The sequence below is a fragment of the Panthera uncia genome, chromosome F1, assembly GCF_023721935.1.
Source record: "Panthera uncia isolate 11264 chromosome F1, Puncia_PCG_1.0, whole genome shotgun sequence".
Taxonomy (NCBI): Eukaryota; Metazoa; Chordata; class Mammalia; order Carnivora; family Felidae; genus Panthera; species Panthera uncia.
In genome coordinates this window covers 34,955,502-34,977,910 of record NC_064813.1, presented here as the reverse complement: position 1 = coordinate 34,977,910, position 22,409 = coordinate 34,955,502, and the positions used below count along the sequence as shown (strand labels likewise).

Below are 22,409 nucleotides of genomic sequence, written 5' to 3'. Positions count from 1 at the left end.
GGCACCTTGGACAAGGGACTATATAACTACTTCTTTGGGTTCATTACTGCCTCAAGTAAATCCAAAATTTCCTTAGGATGTCCCTGCCCCTCCCCAAGGTGAAAAGTCTCCTTTCCTTCCAAATATTCCCATGAGCATGTACTGTGGAAAAGGCATATTTAGAATCACTATATACAATCAATCTGTTCTTTTTTCCTAGATATAAAGCTTGGATGAGGATATTAAATCCTTTTGCATGAAGGTACCTGGCAAAAATGCTTTGGCTTCCAAGGTTTGTTGATGGGTTAGCCTTCTGCTTACTGTGGTCCATAAAGTTAATCCTGGAAATGATCAATGTTTCCAAGTTTGGATCCTTAAGAGGTATATCTGTCAAATCAGGGGGGCTAGAATAAACTTGCTCAATTACTTGAATACAGGTGTGTATGTGTTCATCATTACTGGTTGGAAGTAACATGGCTGGATTTAAAGTTGAGACAGATTTTAGAATAACATTAGGATTGTCCAATAATATTGCTTGATATTTGCCCAATCTACCAGACATGAGCCAATATCCTTTTTGTTCCAGCAAAGGAAGAACACAGTGGGAAGTATGTACTGTGGTAGGTTGTCTCAGGGTAAATTTTTCTGCTTCCTGGAAAAGATCACAAGTTGCTGCCACAGCTCATACATATGCCAACCCCACTGTCACTATAGGCAACTGGTCTTCTCATGTTACCAAGAGTCTGTGTTAACACTCCAAGACTCACCCTCTATCTTTCATGAATGGACAAGTCTAAAGGCTTTCTTATGTCTGGAAGTTCCAGTGCTGGTGCCATGAACAACTTTTTTAATGACTTGGAACGGCTGGTGACATTCTCCTGTCCAATTATGGAGTTTATTGTCTCCTCAGTTGAGGGCTTCATTGAAAGGCTTAGCTCTGAATCCAAAGTTGGGAATCTAGATACGGCAGAATTCTGCCATACCTAAAAATCTCCACAGTTGCCTCCAGGTAGTCAGCATGGCAACCCTGATTAATGCCTCTTCCCTATCAGAGAGCAAACTTCTGTGCCCCTGAAGCCATTCAAGCAGAAAATATTTTACTTGTTGAGAAACGCGTCCTCTTTCTTGGACATCTTATCCTCAGTCAGCCAGAAAGTTCTGAGTCGAAATAGTCTTTAGTCTCTGGTCTTACCAGCTATCAAAATGTCTTCCACATATTAAAGCAAGGCACCCTCTGTGGGCTGAAGTTCTCACAGATCTTTAGCTAGAACCTTACCAATAATGGTGGGGGTCTTCTTAAATCCTTGGGGGAGTACCATCCAGGAACATTGCTCCTTAATCTTAGTGTCCAAATCTTCCCATTCAAAGGCAAATAGATCTTGAGATTCTGGACTTAGAGGCACATAGAAAAACCCATCCTTGAGCATGGTGAACCAGTGAAAATCTTCAGACAAGGTGATAAGCAAGGTTTAAGGATTAGGTACCACCAAGTGGCTATGTTCCATTATTTGTCTAGTTGCTCTGAGGTCTTGAACAAAGCGATATTCTTTTGTGCAGGCTTCTGAACCAGCAAGATTGGAGTGTTAGGAGGTGAGTGACAGGGCTGAATTAGTCTCATTCCAAAAGACAATCACCAGAGGCTAAAAACCTCATTTAGAACGTTCCCTTAGGGAACACTGTTTTAGGTTTGGAATCTTCGCCTTAGGGAAAAGCCTCACCTGGATAGGTGTTAAGATTTTTGCCCAGGGGCCTCTGGGTGGCTCAGTAGGTTAAGCACCCAACTTTGGCTCAGGTCATGATCTCACAGTTTGTGGGTTCGAGCCCCGTGTTGGGCTCTGTGCTGACAGCTTGGAGCCTGGAGTCTGCTTTGGATTCTGTGTCTTCCTCTATCTGCCCCTCCCCTGCTCACACTCTGTCTCTCTCTCTCTCAAAAATAAATAAATGTTAAAAAAAAAAAAAAAGAAGATTTTTGCCCATCCGGTCCTCCCATCTGCCCAAATGTTGGGGTTTACCTCTTGTAGAATCTCTTCTGACATATTCATAGGCTGTTACTCTCCTCATTGTAATATTGCCTGGAATTCGGAAGCTGCTCTGCTGGTACTTTAATATCTATTCACCCAGACAAAAAAGTGACTTGAGCATTGAGCTTATTCAGCAAGTCCCTTCTGAATAGTGGAGAGGGGCACTCAGGCACATACAAAAAACTATATTTCAAATAAGTTTTTCCAATCTGACAACGTAGGGGTTGAAAGAAGAGTCTTTACAAAGGCTCTCCTGATACTCCCATTACTTTCATAAAGCATAATTTTATTAAGTGAGTATTTAATACAGAATAGGTGGTGCCTGTGTTAATCATCCCGTTTTCTCACTTTCATTTGTGCCCAGGGATCCTTGTGAGAAAGGTTAATGGAGCCTGTGGATTGTAATAGAGTGTGAGCTTTGTCACTCTTGGTCAGTCTTAGTAAGCAGGGTTATTTCAAGAGTAATGAGATCTTGCTCCCATTTCCCCCAGTACCTTTATTTAATCTAGGGGCAATTCTTTTCCAATGGTTTTCTTGTTTACAATAGGCACACTTCCAAGGCTCTCCTGTGAAGCATGCTTTCTGATTCTGATTGTCAGGAATTCTTACCTTGGCTTTGTTACCTTTTCTTTGTCTATCCTGCGTGAGGGCAGTAGCAAGCAAGGTCACTTGTTCCATCTTGCACTGTTACTTTTTCTCCTGTTCTTGATCTTTGCTGTTAAAGAGCATAAAGGCAATTTCTACCACTTGTGACATAGACATTTCTATGGCCCCTTGCAACCTCTTAGTTTCTTTTGAATACCTATGACACTGGCATAATTCCCCCTATCATTTGCATCTCAGTTGGGGTCAGCAGCCAGCACCACCATGGTAACTGCAGCCCTTATCGGATTGGCTAGAGCCTCAGCATGAAGCTTATCAGCTTCTTTTAACATCATTCTCCACTCTTCTGGCATAAGGAGAATGATCAGTAAACTATGTACATTTGCACAGATGAGGTTATGGGTGGCAAAATTGGGAGAACAAGTTTTTCATTCTTTTTGGGTCATCTTTATGTGTTGGCATATTATTTTTCCAATTAAACAAGTTGAAATTAGAAAAAGGGAATGTGCCCAAATCATTTCACCAAGTTGGTCACCATTATTTATTTCCCCAGGGAACACTTGCCTTAAAGGGAATTGCCCTGCCTAAATTTGAATGGTTCCCTGGCCAAATTTTGCTCCCTGCCCTGCTGGGTATGAGAACGAGAGACTATTCCTTTTTGTTCTGACTCCTCATGAGCCTGGGACCCTAAGAGCCCATGGCTCTGAGGCTTGTGTAGCTGGAGCCCCTGCTGCACCTCCATATGGAGGTGGAACTGGAGCCTTTGGTGAATTCAGCTGTATTAGTTGAGAGGTCATCCTCTTGATCATTAGACTCTGATAAAACAATGCCCTTTGGGGGTTGGTTGTACCATAATCTTGTATTTCTTCTGTACCAGCTTGTTCTCATACAACAGCATGAAAGATTGTACATACAGAATTTCATCCATCTCACTTATCCTCTCTCTTACATAACGATTCTAACTGGAGTATAGTTTTATAATTCAAAAACCCATTTCCAGGCCACCTTTCTCCTGAGTCCATGGAGCCTTGTGGCCAAGCAGTATTACAGAAAAATATCACCACCTTTTTCATGGGATAACTACAAGTTGCCCAGTTTCTAAAATATTTTTTTAATATTTATTTATGTTTGATACTGAGAGAGACACAGCATGAGTGGGGGAAGGGCAAAGAGAGAAGGAGACACAGAATCCTTAGCAGGCTCCAGGCCCTGAGCTGTCAGCACAGAGTCCAATGCAGGGCTCAAACCCACGAACCGTGGGATCATGACCTGATCACAACCTGAGCCAAAGTCGGATGCTTAACCAACTGAGCCACCCAGGTGCCCCTGCCCAGTTTTTAAGTATGCATGCCAAAGGACTGCAAGAAGGGATCAAATTACTATTACCCATGCTTGGGTTTTAATTTACTTCCTTTATCCTAACCAAGATATTGCCCATACAATGATAGCAAAGCTAGATACGCATGATCAAGAATTCAACAAACAAGGAAACGAGAACTTCTTTGGGTGGGATCCTTAACTCTTCCTTGAGTGTCAGGATTTCCCCCAACCAAGGCTTCCTTTCAGAAGTCAAAGCTTCCTTGTGGAAGTCTATCAAGGCCCCTAAATAAGGATCAAGGAGAAGACAGGAAAAACTTGTGCTGTCACACATAAAGTATTCAACAACAGACTTTTTCCAAATCAGGTCCTGTTTTTCCACCTCAAAAATGAAACTAAAGTGCTGAAGGCTGGCATCATCCCACTGTGGGGGAATCCCTAGATATCTAAGCAGCTACTAGGCCCCTTCACAGAATCCCAGGCAAGCAAGAGGTGGCAAACCACAGGCAGGTGTCCGGAGAGGACTGAGAGTCCTTCATGATCACCAATTTTGTTACCAGACAAGAGCCCATTGCCCAGTGCTCAGCAAGTCAAACACTGATGTTGGTTTTGTGGTAGAGAAAAAGGGTTTTATTGCAGGGCACCAAGCAAGGAGATGGGAGAAATTTTCTCAAATCTGCCTCCCCAAAGGATTGCAATTGGATGTATTTCAGGATAAGGGGTCAGGATATCACAAGGTATATTGTGTGGATGGAATGTGCTGATCAGATATAGGGAAAAAGGGAAGGGAGGTGTCCTCCTTTCTGAGTATGGAAATTCAGGAATCCTATACTTTCATGGGACACATGTTCATTAAATGGTGGGGTAAGGGTAATGATGAGGGAGATGTGAGGTTATTTTCACTCACTCTTGGTCCATTTTGTGCAACTGCAAGAATTCTTCCTGGTTTGCTCCAGTCTCAGCTAGTCTTGCTGGTGGTCAGTCAACTTCTGCAAAACAAGCTCATAAATCAATAAGGCTAACTAGAGTTTCCTTAGAGAATAACAGTCAAGCACTTGTTAATTCAATGTTTTGGTCTCACTGCCTGTGGAATGAAGATCTTTGCTTTCTTAGCCTATTTTTGGGAGTAAACTTTTGGATCATGGGTGCTGTATTATCTGTGCCCTCTCTGGGGACGTTTCTTGTGTCCATGGTCTAAACCTGGAGAGTGGCCCCAGTCTTTTTTAATTAATTAGTTAAAATTTTAATTCCAGTGTAGATATACAATGTTATATTAGTTTCAGGTGTATAATATAGTGATTTAACAATTCCATATATTATTCAGTGCCCATCAAGAGATGTGTGTACTCTTAACCTGCTTCACCTTTTTCGCCCATTTCACCCACCCACTTCCCTTCTGGTAACCATCAGTTCTCAATAGTTAAGAGTCTGTTTTTGGTTTCTCTCTCTCTCTTTGCTCATTTGTTTTGTTTCTTCAATTCCACATATGAGTGAAATCATATGATATTAGTCTTCCTCTGACTTATTTCGCATAGCATTTTACTACCTAGACCCATCCATGTTGCAAATAGCAAGATTTCATCATTTTTATGGCTGAATAATAATCCACTGTGTGTGTGTACCACAGCTTCTTTATCCATTCATCTATCGATGGATACTTGGGCTCCTTCCATATCTTGGCTACTGTAAAGAATGCTGCAGTAAAATAGGGATGCAGATGTCCCTTCAAATTAGTATTTTCATAATCTTTGGGTAAATACTCAGCAGTGAGATTACTGGATCTTAGGGCAGTTCTATTTTTAACTTTTCAAGGAACTTCCATACTCTTCCACAGCAGCTACACCAGTTTGCATTCCCACCAACAGTACACGAGGGTTTCTTTTTCTCTGCATCCTTGCCAACATTTGTTGTCTCTTGTGTTTGTAATTTTAGCCATTCTGACAGGTATGAGGTGATATCTCATTGTAGTTTGGATTTGCATTTCCCTGATGATGACTGATGTTGAGCATCTTCTCACATGTCTGTTGGCCATCTGGATGTCTTCTTTGGAGATATATCTGTACATGTTTTCTTCCCATTATTAATTGGATTCTTATTATTATTTTTTTTTGGTGTTGAGTTGTATTAGTTCTTTACATATTTTGGATACCCTTTATTAGATATGTCATTAGCAAGCATCTTGTTACATTCAGTATGTTGTCTTTTAGTTTTGTTGATTGTCTCCTTTATTGCCCAGAAGCCTTTTTATTTTGATGTACTCCCAGTAGTTTATTTTTCCTTTTAGGCCCCTTGCCTCAAGGGACATATCTAGAAACCTGTTGCTATGACCAATGTCAGAGAAATCACTGCCTAGAATTTTTATCTAGAATTTTTATGGTTTCAGGTCTCACATTTAGGTCCTTACTCCATTTTGAGTTTGTTTGTGTGTGGTGTTAGTGGTCCAGTTTCATTCTTTCGCTTGTAGTTGCCCAGCTTTACTAACACCATTTTTGAAGAGAATTTTTCCTATTGCATATTTTTGCCTCTTTTGACAAAGATTACTTGACCATACAATTGTGAATTTATTTCAGGCCCTGAAACAAATATTCAGGCCCTGAAAGCTGGGCAACTACAAGCGAAACTTTCTATTCTGTTCCATTGACCTATGTGTATTTTTGTGCCAATAGCATACTGTTTTGACTACTACCATTTTACAATACAACTTGAAATCTGGATCAAGATTGCTTCAGCTATTTGAGTCTTTTGTGGTTCTATATCAATTTTAGAATTGTTTGCTCCTAACTCTGTGAAAAATGCTGTTGGTAGTTTGATAGGAATTACATTGAATGTGTATATTGCCTTAGGTAGTATAGACATTTTAACAATACTTGTCCTTCAAATCCATAAGCATGGAATATTGTTCCATTTCTTTGTGTCATCTTCAATTTCCTTCATCAGTGCTTTATAGTTTTGAGTACAGGTCTTTCACCTCCTTGGTTAAGTTTATTCCTATATTCATTATTTTTGGTGCAATTGTAAATGGGACTTTTTTCTTAATTTCTTTTTCTGCTGTTTTATTATTAATGTACAGACATGAATTTGCTCCAGTTTTTCCATAAAAAGGCTTTTTGGTTTGAGTCACTATTAAGATGATCCTAATCATCAGTGGCCAGATAATGAATCCTTTAAGTTGGTTATGATTGAAAGGAAACAAATTCTTTGTAGGGAGTTCTCAATTGTCTTATTTGTCTCAATTGTCTCAATTGTCTTAGTGTAACAGCTAGCTTTAGGAACGCCCTTTGAGAAGATGAAAGAACAGAAAGTAGACTTAAGACAAAGGTTCATGGCCACATCCAGCTAATTCCCCTTATCAAAATCTGGCCGCATAGGCCTGTTTTAACTTTCCTTTCCCTACATGACTTACAGAAAGCACTCTGGCCTAGTCTCTTGGTTCAAAGCATACAGGTTACTCACGTAAATGCTGAAAGCTAGGAAATGAATTTAACACAGGCTCCCAAAGCTAGCAGTAAGCCTCACTTTACTCCTACTTTATAAGACTTTGTAATCGGGCCCTACCAGCTTCAGGCATTCTTACGCAATGTCCTTTGTAGATGTATCCTAGACCCTTCACCAAAAAGAAATTTATATCCTCTTATCAGAAACATATGTTTTTTCAGTTATAAAGTCCTTTTATCTCCACTTTCAGAACATCAGACCAAATTCAGAAAGGAATTAGAAAGATTAGTGGCCATTCACAAAACGCCCTTCACAGAGAAAACAGCTGAACAGATCTCTATGTTCATCTATATGTATGCGTATTATGTATATTACAGATAAGGTTTTTTTGACCTTCAGATGGTATTGCCAAAATTAATTTGAAAAGAGCTCTATTTAATTGGCTAAACAGAATTAAGCGTTTATGTAAATTTGCTATTTCTAAAATTCTCAAAAATAACATAAACACTAATCCAAATGAATTTCAGGCTCATGTGATCTGGGAAAATATTCAATAATGGTAACTTTAAAAACAAGTTTTCACTCTTATGTGGATCCTGAGAAACTTAACAGAAGACCATGGGGGAGGGGAAGGAAAAAAAAAAGTTCGAGAGGGAGGGAGCCAAACCGTAAGAGACTCTCAAAAACTGAGAAAAATCTGAGGGTTGATGGGGGATGGGAGGGAGAGGAGGGTGGGTGATGAGTATTGAGGAGGGCACCCATTGGGATGAGCACTGGGTGTTGTATGGAAACCAATTTGACAATAAATTTCATATTAAAAAATACATAAAAATAAAAATAATGCCTTAAAAAATAAAAATAAAAAAATAAAAACAAAACTAACAGTTATTTTACCAGGAAAAGATGGGTTTATTTGGGAATAGCAGAGAATTGCAATCCAGGACAAGCAAGCTACTGCAAAACCATAGATAAGTCTGGTGAACAAGGGAGAAGTGTACCCTTTATAGAAGAAAGGAAAAGCTGAGAAGGCTGTTAGAAGCAAAATTCCATTACAGTAAACTGGAAGTTTGAAGCCTAGTGGCTTCTCATTGGCTGAATTATGACTAACTCTTATCGGCTGGGCTGTCGCCAGAGGAGGAGGGAATTCTTTCTTCCTCTTCCCAGGGTAGTAAAATATATCCATGTGCAAGGTCCACCTCTTCTCATTGAATTTGCAATCGACAAGAAGCAATAGGCATGAGAGCTCCTCCTAACTCCATTTTAGTAAGGCTTCCCTTTACTAATTTTTACATTTCCCCCTTCTAACCAAGATCTTTCTTCCAAAGTCTCACTGATGAAGAGTCAGGTTCTTCATAGGTAGTGGTTTTGTCCTTCAGTGTCAGGAAGGACCTTTCCTGGTTGTCATGACATTGGAGAAGAAGGGCATAGCAGTTGGAAACCACTGAAGACCACATTTGAGTAACAAGGAGGGTTAGGGGAATCTCTCAAGCACTTCCCATCTGAAGTCTATATCTTCTCAAGGTTGTAAGCTTTGGAGATCATATTTTTTTATTTTTCTTTTTTTTTTTTTAATTTAGATTCAAATACACTTAGATGTATGGTGTAGTATTGATTTCAGGAGTAGAATTTAGTGATTCAGGAAACAACAGATGTTGGCAAGGATGTGGAGAAAGGGGAACCCTTTTGTACTGTTGGAGGAAATGCAGACTGGTGCAGCCACTTTGGAAAACAGTATGAAGTTTCCTCAAAAAGTTAAAAAGTGAACTACCCTGTGACCCAGCAATTGAATTGGAGATCATCTTGAAGCACTAAGCCAGCATCACCTTAGTGGATACATCTTAAAGATTGATAAACAACAATGACAGAATCAAAAGTATCAGGATAATTCCAAACTGTATGTTGGTTCTAAACCAAGACCATAGGTCTAATAGTAACCAACTAAAAATATTTATTGGCATTTATTCCAACTTAGGAAAGAAAAATTCTTCCCACAGACACAAACCTAGAGTCATGTATGTCTCCTAGAAGTCCCTTTTAAAAGTGGCTATGAAGCAAAAGAGTGAAAGAAATAACCAGGTACATTTGGGAAGATGCATTGCACGTATAAACAAAGCAATAGTTAATTAACTTTTTGCAAGAACAGTCAGCAAAGCTTCAGACGTATTAAAAATATTGTCCTCTCCAAGAGCTGTGGGTTTTTTTAACTTTATTTTTGATGATGAGAGAGAGATAGTGTGATCTTTATTTTTGAGAGAGAGAGAGAGACTGAGACCCTGACCCCGACCCCGTGTGAGCAGGGAAAGAACAGAGAGAGAGGGAGACACAGAATTTGAAGCAGGCTCCAGGGTCTGAGCTGTCAGCACAGACCCTGATGCTGGGCTCAAACTCACAAACCTTGAGATCATGACCTGAGCTGAAGTCAGACACTTAACCAACTGAGCCACCCAGGAGCCCCTCAAAAGAGCCATTGTGAAAACAAATATTATCCAGTAATACAGTCTGTAAAGTTATAAATTTGGAAACCATGAATTTGGATTAGAATACAACATAATAGTTTACATGAAAGAAAGACTTTTAGGAATTCTGAACCTTCTAACCCTTCAGAAAAGTTCATAATGAGATGATAATGAGGCTGTTCTCAAAAAGACCATAATCAAAAGAGATTTTCCCCCTTTTATAAAAGATTGGTAAATGCAGATAAGGGCATTTTCTTTCCACAAAGGGATGGAAGAAGCAACAGCAGGAAAAGGAAAAAAATGTATACAGACCTGGTCCAGGCATCTCGAGAAAGCTGTCTCATCAAATGTCATCTGCTTCAATTCCAGGAAATCTTAGTCACCAGATGGTTTTGCAGGTCCAGCCAGGGTTTGGTGCTTTCTTTAGATGAGTCACATGAATAAACGAGTATATTCCCTGGACTTTGGCAATATAAAGGTTGTTTAGTAGTACCTGATAAGGGCCCTTCCACTGAGGCTGAAGAGAGTTTTTCTAGAAGTGTCTTTTCCAATAGACAAAATCTCCAGGTTGCAAGGTATGATGCTTAAGATCTTCATCTTCCTGGAGTGCATGGTGAAAAGATTGTCCTACCAAAGCATAATTGTTTTTAATAGAAGCAACTAGGCCTTTACAATACTGAAGTATATTTCCTTTTATCAGCTGTGAGTCAAAGGTGGCAGAGGCCAAGTGCATTGGATGCCCTGTGATTATCTCAAAGGATAAAAGTCAAAGGGAGTAGATTTGAGTTAGAAAAACCAACATCAGTGCTTTTAGCCAAAAGATTTGGAGGGTCTCTACAAATTTTGTCAATTTAGTCTTTTTTCTTCCTGAGTTAATTTTGTTTTTTTAATTTTAATTCCAATACAGTTAACATACAGTACTATATTAGTTTCAGGTGTATAATATAATGATTCAAAAATTCCATACATCAGTCTGTGCTCATCATGGTAAGTATATTCTTAATCCCCTTCACCTATTTCACCCATCCCCCCCCCCACCTCTGGTAACCATCAGTTCTCTATGGTTGAGAGTCTATTTTTTGGTTTGTCTTTTTTTTCTTGGTTCCTTTGTTTTGTGTCTTAAATTCCACATATGAGTGAAATCATATGGTATTTGTCTTTCTCTGACTGATGTATTTCACCTAATATTATAATCTCTAGATCCATCCATGTTATTGCAAATGGCAAACTTTCATTCTTTTTTATGGCTGAATAATATTCCAGTGTGTGTGTGTGTGTGTGTGTGTGTGTGTGTACGTACACCTTTTCTTTATCCATATATCTATTGTTGGACATTTGGGCTACTTCCAGAATTTGGCTACTGTAAATAATGCTGCAATAAAATAGGGGTGCATGTATCTTTTTAAATTGGTGTTTTGTATTATTTGGGTAAATACCCAGAAGTGCAATTACTGGATCATATGATAGTTCTATTTTTAACTTTTTGAGGAAACTAAACACTGTTTTCCCCAGTGACTGTACCAGTTTGCATCCCACTAACAGGGCACAAGTGTTCTTTTTTCTCCACATCCTTGCCAACACTTGTTGTTCTCTGTTTTTTATCATAGCCATTCTGGCAGGTGTGAAGTGATATCTCATTGTAGTTTTGATCAGCATTTCCCTGATGATGAGTGATGTTGAGCATCTTTGCATGTGTCTGTGGGCCATCTGGATGTCTTCTTTGGAGAAATGTCCATTCATGTCTTCTGTCCATGTCCATGACTTCTTTATATATTTGGAATATTAACCCTTTATAGATATGTCATTTGTAAATATCTTGTCCCATTCAGTAAGTTATCTTTTAGTTTTGTTGATTGTTTCCTTTGCTCTCTAGAAGCTTTTTTATTTTGATGTAGTGCCAGTGGTTTATTTTTGCTTTTGTTTCCCTTGCCTCCGGGGACATATCTAGAAATATGTCGTTTTGACCAGTGTTAGAGAAATTACTGCCTGTGCTTTCTTCTAGGATTTTTATGGTTTCAGGTCTCACATTTTAGGTCCTTAACCCATTTTAAGATTATGTTTGTGTATGGTGTAAGAAAGTGGTTCAGTTTCATTCTTCTGCTTGTAGGTGTCCAGTTTTTCCAACACCATTTGTTGAAGAGACTTTTTCCTATTGCATATTCTTGCCTCCTTTGTCAAAGATTAATATATATTTGTATATTTATTTATGGATTTTCTATCCTGTTCCATTGATCTGTGTTTCTATTTTTATGCCAGTACCATACTGGTTGATTACTATAGCTTTGTAATATAACATGAAGTCTGGAATTATGATATCTCCAGCTTTGCCTTTCTTTTTCAAAATTACTTTGGCTATGCAGGGTCTTTTTTGGTTCCATACAAATTTTAGGATTGTTTACTCTGGTTCTGTGAAAAATGCTGTTGGTATTTTGATAAGGATTGTATTGAATGTGTAGATTGCTTTGGGTAGTATAGATATTTTAACAATATTTATTCTTCCAATCCATGAAAATGGAATATTTTTACATTTCTTTGTGTCATCTTAATTTCATCACTGTTTTATAGTTAGGAGCACAGGTCTTTTTATTTTTGGTTAGGTTTATTCCTAGGTACCAGATTATTTTTGGTACAATTGTAAATGAGATTTTTTTTCTTAATTTCTCCTTATGCTGCTTCATTATTAGTGTATAGAAACACAAAAGATTTCTGCACATTGATTTTTGTATTCTACAAATTTACGGGATTCATTTATTCTAGTAGTTTTTTGATAAAATCTTTTGGCTTTTCTATATATAGTGTCTTGTCATCTGCAAATAGTGAAAGGTTTACTTCTTCCTTACCAATTTAGATGACTTTTATTTCCTGTTTAATTGCTGTAACTAGGATTTCCAGTACTATGTTGAATAAAAATGGTGAGACCATCCTTGTCTTGTTCCTGACCTTCAGAGGAAAGCTCTCAATTTTTCCCCATTAAGTATGTTCACTGTGGGTTTTTCATAGATGACTGTTATTATGTTGAGGTATGTTCCCTCTAAACCCACTTTGTCAAGGGCTTTTCTAATGAATGGATGGTGTACTTTGTCAAATGATTTTTCTGCATATTGAGATGACCATATGGGTTTTTATTCTTTCTCTTATTGATGTGATGTATCATGTTGATTTGCAAATATTTTTTTCAATTTTTTAGGTTTGTTTGTTTATTTTGAGAGACAAAGAGCAGGGGAGGGCAGAGAGAGAGAGAGGGTCCCAAGCAGGCTCTGAGTTGTCAGTGTGGAGCCTGATGCAGGGTTCCAAATCATAAACTGTGAGATCATAAACTGAGCTAAAACCAAGAGTCAGATGCTCAACTGACTGAGCCAACCAGGCACCCCTACTGTCTTGCAAATATTAAACCATCCCTGCGTCCGGGAATAAATCCCACTTTATCGTTGTGAATGATTTTTTAAATGTATTGTTGGATTCTGTTTGCTAGTATTTTTTTAATGTTTATTTATTTATGAGAGAGAGAGAAAAGAGAGAGAGAGAGAAAAGAGAGAGAGAATGAGAATATGTGCAGGGGAGAGGCAGAGAGAGAGAGAGAGAGAGAGAGAGAGAGAGAGAATCCAAAGCGGGCTCTGAACTATCAGTGCAGAGCCTGATGCGGAGCTTGAACACAAGAACCATGAGATCATGATCTGAGCTGAAGTCAGACACTTAACCAACTGAGCCACCCAGGTGCCCCTGTTTGTTAGTATTTTGTTAGGATTTTTGCATCTAAGTTCATCAGAGATTTTGGCCTATAGTTTTCCTTTTTTGTGGTGTCTTGATCTGGTTTTGGTATCAGAGTAATGCTGACCTCAGAATGAATTTTGAAGTTTCCTTCTGTTTTGGGGAATAGTTTGAGTAGAACAGGTATTAAGTCTTCCTTATGTGTTTTGTAGGATTCACCTGTGAAACCATCTGGTCCTGGACTTTTGTTTGTTGGAAGTTTTTTGATTACTGATTCAATCTCCTTGCTGATAATCAGTCTATCCAAATGTTTTATATTTTCCTACTTCAATTTTTGTAATTCATGTTTCTAGGAATTTATCCATTTCTTCTAGGACGTCTAATTTGTTGGCATATAGTTTTTCATAATATTTTTGACAATTGTGTTTCTGTGATGTTGGTTGTTATTTCTCCTCTTTCATTGATGATTTTGTTTATTCAAGTCCTTTTTTTTTTCTTTTGAGTCTTGGCTATAGATTTATCCATTTTGTTGGTGTTTTCAACAAAATTTGAGTTTGAAACCAACTCCTGGTTTCATTAATCTGTTCTGGTTTTTTAGTTTCTATTTTGTTTATTTCTGCTCTGATCTTTATTATTTCCTTTCTCCTGCTGATTTTAGGATTCTTGTTGTTGTTGTTGTTCTTTTTCTAGCTCCTTTAGGTATAAAGTTTGGTTTTTTATTTGAGATTTTTCTTGATTTGATGTAGGCCTGTTATTGCTATAAACTCCCCTCTTAGAACTGCTTTTGCTGCATCCCCAAATTTTGGACCACTGTGTTTTAATTTTCATTTGTATCCATGTATTTTTTGATCTCCACTTTAATTTCTTGGTTGACCTATTCATTGTTTAGTAGCATGTTATTTAATCTCCAGGTATTTTCATTCTTTCCAGATTTTTTCTTGTGGTTGATTTTTTTGTTTTTTCTAATGTTTGTTTATTTTTGAGAAAGAGAGGTGGGGGCAGGAGCAGAGACAGAGTGAGACACAGAATCCAAATCAGTCTCCAGGTTCTGAGGTGTTGGCACAGAGCTTGAACCCACGAACCTCAAGATCTGAGCTGAAGTCTGATGCTTAACTGACTGAGCCACCCAGGCATCCCACTTGTGATTGATTTCTAATTTCATAGTGTTGTGGTCAGAAAAGATGCATGGTATGACTTCGATATTTTTGAATTTGTTGAGAATTGTTTTGTGCCCTATTATGTGATCTGTTCTAGAGAATGTTCCATGTACACTTGAAAAGAATGTGTATGCTGCTCTTCTAGTATTGGATATTCTGAATATATGTTAGATCTATCTTGTCCAATATGTCACTCAAAGCCACTATTTCCTTGTTGATTTTCAGTCTAGATGATGTGTCCATTGATATAAGTGAGGTGTTAAAATGCCCTACTATTGTTGTATTACTATCAACTAATTCCTTTGTTGGTAGCTTCTTTATGTATTTGGGTGCTCCCATGTTGGCTGCATAAATATTTGCAATTGTTGTATTTTCTTGTTGGATTGTTCCTTTTATGATTATATAGTGTCATTCTTTGTTTCTTGTTACATTCTTTGTTTTAAAGTCTTTTTATTTTTATTTTTTTGGTCCAATTCAGTCTTAATAAATAGTGTTGCCAGTGCATTCAACTAACCCTGAGGATTGAGGATGCTGGTCGCAATGAAAGTGTTGTAAAACCAGCCAAATAGCATAGATGTGTCAAAACATCTGACCAATAAAATGAGTTCCTCAATCACTATGAGGTTTAAAAGGGGTATCCCAAGTAGGGATAATCTTTTCTAACATAATTTTAGCCACATAAGAGGCATTGGCCTATCTGCAGTGGAAAGCTGCAGTCCAGTAAGAAAACATACAAACCATGACTAAAACATATTTTATCCATGATATGGAGGGAGCTGTATGAAACTCATTTGCCAAGACTTAAATTGTTCATTTGGCAATTTAACATGCCCAAGGATGGTATGGACACGTTTCTCAATATTGTAATTTGGACAAGAGGGACAACCAAGGTAGGCACTTTTTGTGGTCTTGTTGATATTTTCCCACCAATATTGGTTCATGAACACTACCATTTTATCAATAGAACAGTGGTTTGATGCATATACATTTGTAAGTAGTGGGAATTTTAGAATTTCTGGTAGAGCTAGATAGGTATTTGGTCCAAACCAGAGTTCTTTTTATCAAACCAACAATTATTAGATTTCTAATAGTGTTTCTTCTCTTCTGGAGCCAATTTTTGGGCATTGCTAATCACTTTTTCTCAGTTGTCATTTGGGAGACTATCCCTTGAAACATGACAGAGGTCTAACTATTGGTCTCCATGAGAACTGCATATTTGGTGGAAATATCAGCAAGGTAGTTTCCTTTGGCAACCTAGAAGTGGAGTCTGAAATGTCTAAGAATCTTAATAGCTAGAGCTACTGGCAAAAAGTATGGTATCTAATAAATTTTTGACATAGGAGCTATTTTTTAATAACTATTTATTAATTTACATCCAAGTTAGCATACAGTGCAACAATGATTTCAGGAATAGATTCCTTAATGCCTTACCCATTTAGCCCATCCCTCCTCCCACAACCCCTCCAGCAGCCCTCTGTTTGTTCTCTATATTTAAGAGTCTCTTATGTTTTGTCCCCCTCCCTGTTTTTATATATTTTTTGCTTCCCTTCCATTATGTTCATCTGTTTTGTATCTTAAAGTCCTCATATGAGTGAAGTCATATGATATTTGTCTTTCTCTGACTAATTTCGCTTAGCATAATACCCTCTAGTTCCATCTGCGTAGTTTTAAATGGCAAGATTTCATTCTTTTTGATTGCTGAGTAATACTCCATTGTATATATACCACATCTTCTTTATCCATTCATCCATCAATGGACATTCGGGTGATAGGAGCCATTTTTAAATGTCTTCCCATTGGAGATAAGGAGACATCATTGTTTCCATACCATTCCAAAATTATGAGCTACCCCAAAGTCATCAGTATAAATGTTTGTAGTTTTATCCTTAGCTAAAATACACACTTAAGTAAGGGCATATAACAGCCTGTTGAGTAAAGGTAAAGGTGCTGCCTCAATGACTTCAAAAGGAGTTCCAACAGAATTCCTGGCATGATATTTACCATTTTTACCCTTTAATTAGTAACCATCAGTAAACTATGAAAAATCTGCATTGGTTAGAAGGGTTTCCTATAAATTGTCACAGGAAGTCAAAAGGTGATCTGTCAATGTTAAACACTTGTGAGAGGTTTTGTCTGCAAAGGAGGGGAGAAGGATAATAGGGTTGAGATTACTGCAATGAGAAAAAGCTACTGGAGGAGCAGTTAATGGGAAGATTTCATAGGAGGTGAGGTGACCTGCGGAAAGGTGTTGAAGGTGATGAAAATTCAGCAGGGCATTTACTGCATGAGGCTTAAGGATGGTTAAAAGGGACCCTATGACTATTTCTTCAGTGGCCTTAACTTAAAAAGGCAGTGGAGGGAATGGCTCTGAGGCAAGGGGGATATCCCTGTGCCACAGGGTCTAGTTGTTGGCTGTAATACCCTATGGTATTACATTACATGGTAATGGTCTCCTTGATTTGGGGTGAACACTCCAAGGGCATTCCCATTCTTCTCACATACAAAAAGGGAAAGGGAAAATTTGTAATTAGGGTGTCCAAGGGCAGAGGGCTTTATTATGCTTTTCTTTAGACTCTCAAATGCTGTTTCACCATGTTGCCAAATAATAAGACTAGGTTTGTCTTTTCTTAGTAAGGCATATAGAGGTTAAGCCTTAAGAGAGAGGTTTGGAATCCAATTTCAACAGTAGCCAGCTAATCCAAGAAAGTCTTATAATTGGAGTTTAAAGTTTTGGGAAATTCAGGATGCCTTGAAGTCTACCTAGATACAAATGTAGTCCTTGTTTTGAGACCAAGTTGCCTAAATATTGAAACTGAGGTTTAGCAAACTTTTCTTTTGAGACTTTATGTCCCTTTGAAGCCAGAAGTTTTAACATGTGTGTGCTGTCTTCCTGTGAAGACGTTTGAGAATGGAAGCATAAAAGCAAATCATCTGTGTGTTGTAAAAGTATAGGGCCTACAGAAAACTTTATATCATCCATATAAGCTTTTAAGGTTTGTGAAAAATAAGGACTCTCTGTGTAACCCTGGGGCATTGCTGTCCAGGTGGCTTTCCATTCTTCCCAAGTGAAAGCAAGAAGATATAGACTTCTTTTTCAAATGAAGTAATTAAAAATGCACTGCATATGTCAATCACAGTGAACAATTTGCTTTCAGTGGCAATAGATGTCAGTAGCATATGAGAGTTGGAAATATGAGAGTACAGAGGGATAACAATGTTATTTGTTGCACAGAGGTCCTGAACAAAATCTCCATCTTTGGCCACCAGGTTTTTTCACAGGTAAAATTGGAATATTACAGGGACTACTGTAGCAGATAATGAGACCCTGAACCTTGGAATCTCCTGTAATGGGCTTGATGCCTTGAAGGGCTTCTTTATTTATAGGGTATTAGTTCTAGGGAGAGGTTTTGAGTGATCTTTTTGAATCTTGATGGGAGGTACACTATGGACTCTGCACATATCAGTTGAATATTTTGCCCATAAAGAGGACAGTAGATGATCTAATAGGAACAAATGATCAGTGTCCTCACACTCAGCTATAGTACCATCAGAGACGAAGTATAGAAAAATGCCAAAGCATCACTTATTTTCCCTGGTTGGCTATTTTAGTTACTACTGTCAAATTCTAGAATTATTTTCCACTTTCAGGAGAAAGAAATTTTTGCATGATATTTTTCTAAGAAATCTTGAAATAAATAGGATGGGGGAACTAAAGAGAAAATAGTGTGCGTGTGTCTCAAAGAGCTTAGACAAAAGGGAATAGGTTCAGAGACAAGAATTTGTTGGGATTTATTAGAGACCCCCACTCTTTAAACTGTTTAGTACTCCAAGGCAGAGGCTGCTTTATAGCAATGGAGTTAAGCACCAAGAATGTAGCTCTGGTGTCAGTAGGACCAAAGATTCATTCCCAATCTGAAGAGTGGTTTCTCTGATATGATCAAGACAAATGACTGGGAAGAGCTTCAGTAGCTCCTTGGACCCCCATCACTGGAAATTAGGAAGACATTAGAATGGTCAGCCAGAGGGCTGAAGGCACCTAAAGCACTTACATTTCTAACAATCTCTTTTCCAATGTCCTGGCTCTTTGAAATAATAGCAAAAAATTAGGTTTCCTGTTTTGCTTAGAAGTCTTCACTCGCTAGAGTTGAACATTGAAAAATTTAGTGCTCTTTCCTTTAAATAACTCATCAAGGCTGCAAGCGAGCTGCTTTGTCAAATTAAACCTGGAGTGGATATGATTTCCTATTCCATCATGGTCTTTGTAACTAAAAGGGAAAGATTTCAGATAAGCCCATTAATAAACATCGTGCTAAATGCTACCCAAGGGGATTCAACATCTAACAGAAGACCAGATTTTTTTTTAAGACAGTTTGGAGTCAAGTGTAATAATCATGAACACATTCATCAGGCTTTTGTGTTTGAGCTTGATCTAGCATCTTGCCAAAAGTTAGGGGTCTGTTTCTCTAAATCCCTTTCAAGATGTTCCTATCAGACTAGTTTCATTCAACGTGTTGGTCCTCATCAACAAGCATGTGGACTAATTAATACAAATCTGAGAAATTGGGTTCGCAAGTTTTGAAAACCATGTTAAATCCTTCAGCAAACATATGAAGGTCTTCAGTCACTTTAGGAATCTCTTTATGGCTCACAATTCAACCTTAGCCCAAGAACATAAGAAACTTGGGATTTGTTTAGATCCTCAGAAGACTTAACTTTGTTTTCTTTTTTTTTTTTCCAATATATGAAATTTATTGTCAAATTGGTTTCCATACAACACCCAGTGCTCATCCCAAAAGGTGCCCTCCTCAATACCCATCACCCACCCTCCCCTCCCTCCCACCCCCCATCAACCCTCAGTTTGTTCTCAGTTTTTAACAGTCTCTTATGCTTTGGCTCTCTCCCACTCTAACCTCTTTTTTTTTTTTTTCCCCTTCCCCTCCCCCATGGGTTTCTGTTAAGTTTCTCAGGATGCACATAAGAGTGAAACCATATGGTATCTGTCTTTCTCTGTATGGCTTATTTCACTTAGCATCACACTCTCCATCCACGTTGCTACAAAAGGCCATATTTCATTCTTTCTCATTGCCACGTAGTATTCCATTGTGTATATAAACCACAATTTCTTTATCCATTCATCAGTTGATGGACATTTAGGTTCTTTCCATAATTTGGCTATTGTTGAGAGTGCTGCTATAAACATTGGGGTACAAGTGCCCCTATGCATCAGTACTAGCAGTGCTATTGCTGGGTCATAGGGTAGGTCTATTTTTAATTTTCTGAGGAACCTCCACACTGCTTTCCAGAGTGGCTGCACCAATTTGCATTCCCACCAACAGTGCAAGAGGGTTCCCGTTTCTCCACATCCTCTCCAGCATCTATAGTCTCCTGATTTGTTCATTTTGGCCACTCTGACTGGCATGAGGTGATATCTGAGTGTGGTTTTGATTTGTATTTCCCTGATAAGGAGCGACGTTGAACATCTTTTCATGTGCCTGTTGGCCATCCGGATGTCAGAAGACTTAACTTTAAAGGGGCAGGTTTTAATAGGTTTAGGAGAGGAGAGGGTGGAGAAAGTTTTGAGGGCAGAAATTCAGCAAACATATTAGAATGAGGGATCAGGGGGAATAGAGGAAATGGTGAAGGTGCAGAGAGAATAGAAGATGATACCAGAAGTGGGGCCCGAGAGTAAGGCAGCTGTCACCTGTCTGTAGACAAAGATGGGGGAGGGGGAAAAGAGGCCTCAGAGCCTCTTTTCCTTTTTTTTTTAAATTTTTTCTTTTTGGTCTCAGTTAATAGACTTTGTTTTGCAGAGGTAATTTTATATTCCTGATGATGTTTGGAAGCTTCAAAATACCAATTAAAATAGAAAGCTCATTCAGTTTTGTCAATTTTAGATCATGGCTGTCCAATTCAGTTTTGAGAAAATTAAGTTTGAGGAGACTGGAAGTTCCCCATAATGGCTGCTGAAGTCTAAATTACTTTTGGGTAAGTCAGTCCATTTAGTTATAAACGTGCATGCAGAGGAACGATTGATTGTAAACATAAAGCTGGCCAGAGTCCCAGAAGGTGGAGTGGGCACTTCAAAGCATTTTGATGACTGTGTTCCCATTTCTTAGTTTTTTTGTTTTCTTTAGAGCAAAATTAAATTTCTACACAGCACTATTTTGACAGGAATAGCCTGGTTCCAGAAGGAGTCAGACCAAAGGCCAGCAGAGTTCCATCAGGAACAGTCCAATTCTGAAAAGAGTTGAACCACAGGCCAGAAGACTACTGTTAGAGATTTTTTTTTAAAAGAAGAGTGGGCTTAAAACATATCCCAAATAAAGCCTGGAGAGATTGAACACACATCTGTCTGCTCACTAGCCTTGGAGTTCCTGGGCGTCTTCTCTGGATCCCACTTCTAGTCACCAAATAACGTTAAACTTAAAAAGAAAACTGCTAGTCATTTTGCAAATAAAATATGGATTTATTTAGAAATAGCAAAGAATTTCAATCCAGGACAAGCAAGCGATGGCAAAACCATACACAAGTGTGGAGAACAAAGGAGAGGTATAGTTTTTTTATAGAGGAAAGGGGAAATTGGGAAGGCCATTATAAACCAAAAGTCCATTGGTGCAAACTGGGAGTTTGGAGTATAGTGGCTTCTCATTGACTAAGTTGTGACTGTCTCTCATTGACTGGGTTGTTGCTGGGGGAGGAGGGAAGGCTTTCTTCCTCCTGCTGGAGTAGTAAAATGTATCCATGTGTGAGGGGGGGCCTGGGTGGCTCAGTCAGTTAAGCGTCTGACTTCAGCTCAGGTCACAATCTCACGGTCTGTGAGTTCGAGCCCCTCCTCGGGCTCTGGGCTGATGGCTCAGAGCCTGGAGCCTGCTTCCGATTCTGTGTCTCCCTGTCTCTCTGCCCCTCCCCCGTTCATGCTCTGTCTCTGTCTCAAAAATAAATAAATGTTAAAAAAAAATGGTATCCATGTGCAAGGTCCATCTTGTCCTGTTGGATTTGCAATTTATAAGAAGTGGCAGGGCATAAGAGCTTCCCCTGCTAAACCTCCCAATTCCATTTTAGTGAGATTTAATACATAGTATTAAAGCTAATTTAAGGTTGTTGGTTTAATTAAAATAGACACATCTTTAGACTTACCAGCATTCAATATAATACTTTTATCCTACATGTGTTCACTAATCAAATAACTTCATGTTAACCCTGTTACAAAATTCATCAACAAAAATAACTTAGAATGATAACTGACATTTGTCTAATGTCTCCTGAAGTGTTCATGGGCAATCTGAACGCAACTGTTGGGAGCAAATGATTTACTTACACGTAAATTGAGCAAGTTTATACATAAATAAACTTTTTAGCAACAATTAAATTTTATGCATGCATACTTAAGAATAACTTCCAAGAAAACTCTAAAGTTTTCTTAGGTGATAAATTAAGTTAAATTCATTGAATATCTAGATCATTTCCAAATAGGATAAAATAGTGAAACATTAATAGCTGGACATAGGTTTATTTACTTTGGGCTTCCCTATTACAAAGGTCTGTAATTCTGGTGTGTTAATAAACATGTTTTGTGCTTTATTGAAAGATGGCACTATGAAGAAGCATGTTTATAGAAATTATAAAAAGTGTTCATAAATGTGCCAATATAAACAAAAATGCTAGTGTAACAGTTCACAATTGCTTACTAGATTTCACTAGAAATTTAAATTTCTACGGGTTAATAATTCTAA

At 38.2% G+C, this 22,409-nt stretch overlaps 1 long non-coding RNA gene across 1 annotated transcript in view; it reads right to left on the bottom strand.

Annotated features, from left to right (window-relative positions):
• The window catches only part of LOC125925358 (uncharacterized), a 48,603-nt gene that overhangs the window by 303 nt on the left and 25,891 nt on the right, over nt 1-22,409 (bottom strand). The window contains exons 3-5 of the long non-coding RNA XR_007458805.1: nt 4,828-4,909; nt 2,610-2,715; nt 1,992-2,088 (exon numbers count right to left, since the gene is read on the bottom strand). This is a non-coding gene — a long non-coding RNA (uncharacterized LOC125925358). The remainder of the gene's footprint in view (nt 1-1,991; nt 2,089-2,609; nt 2,716-4,827; nt 4,910-22,409) is intronic.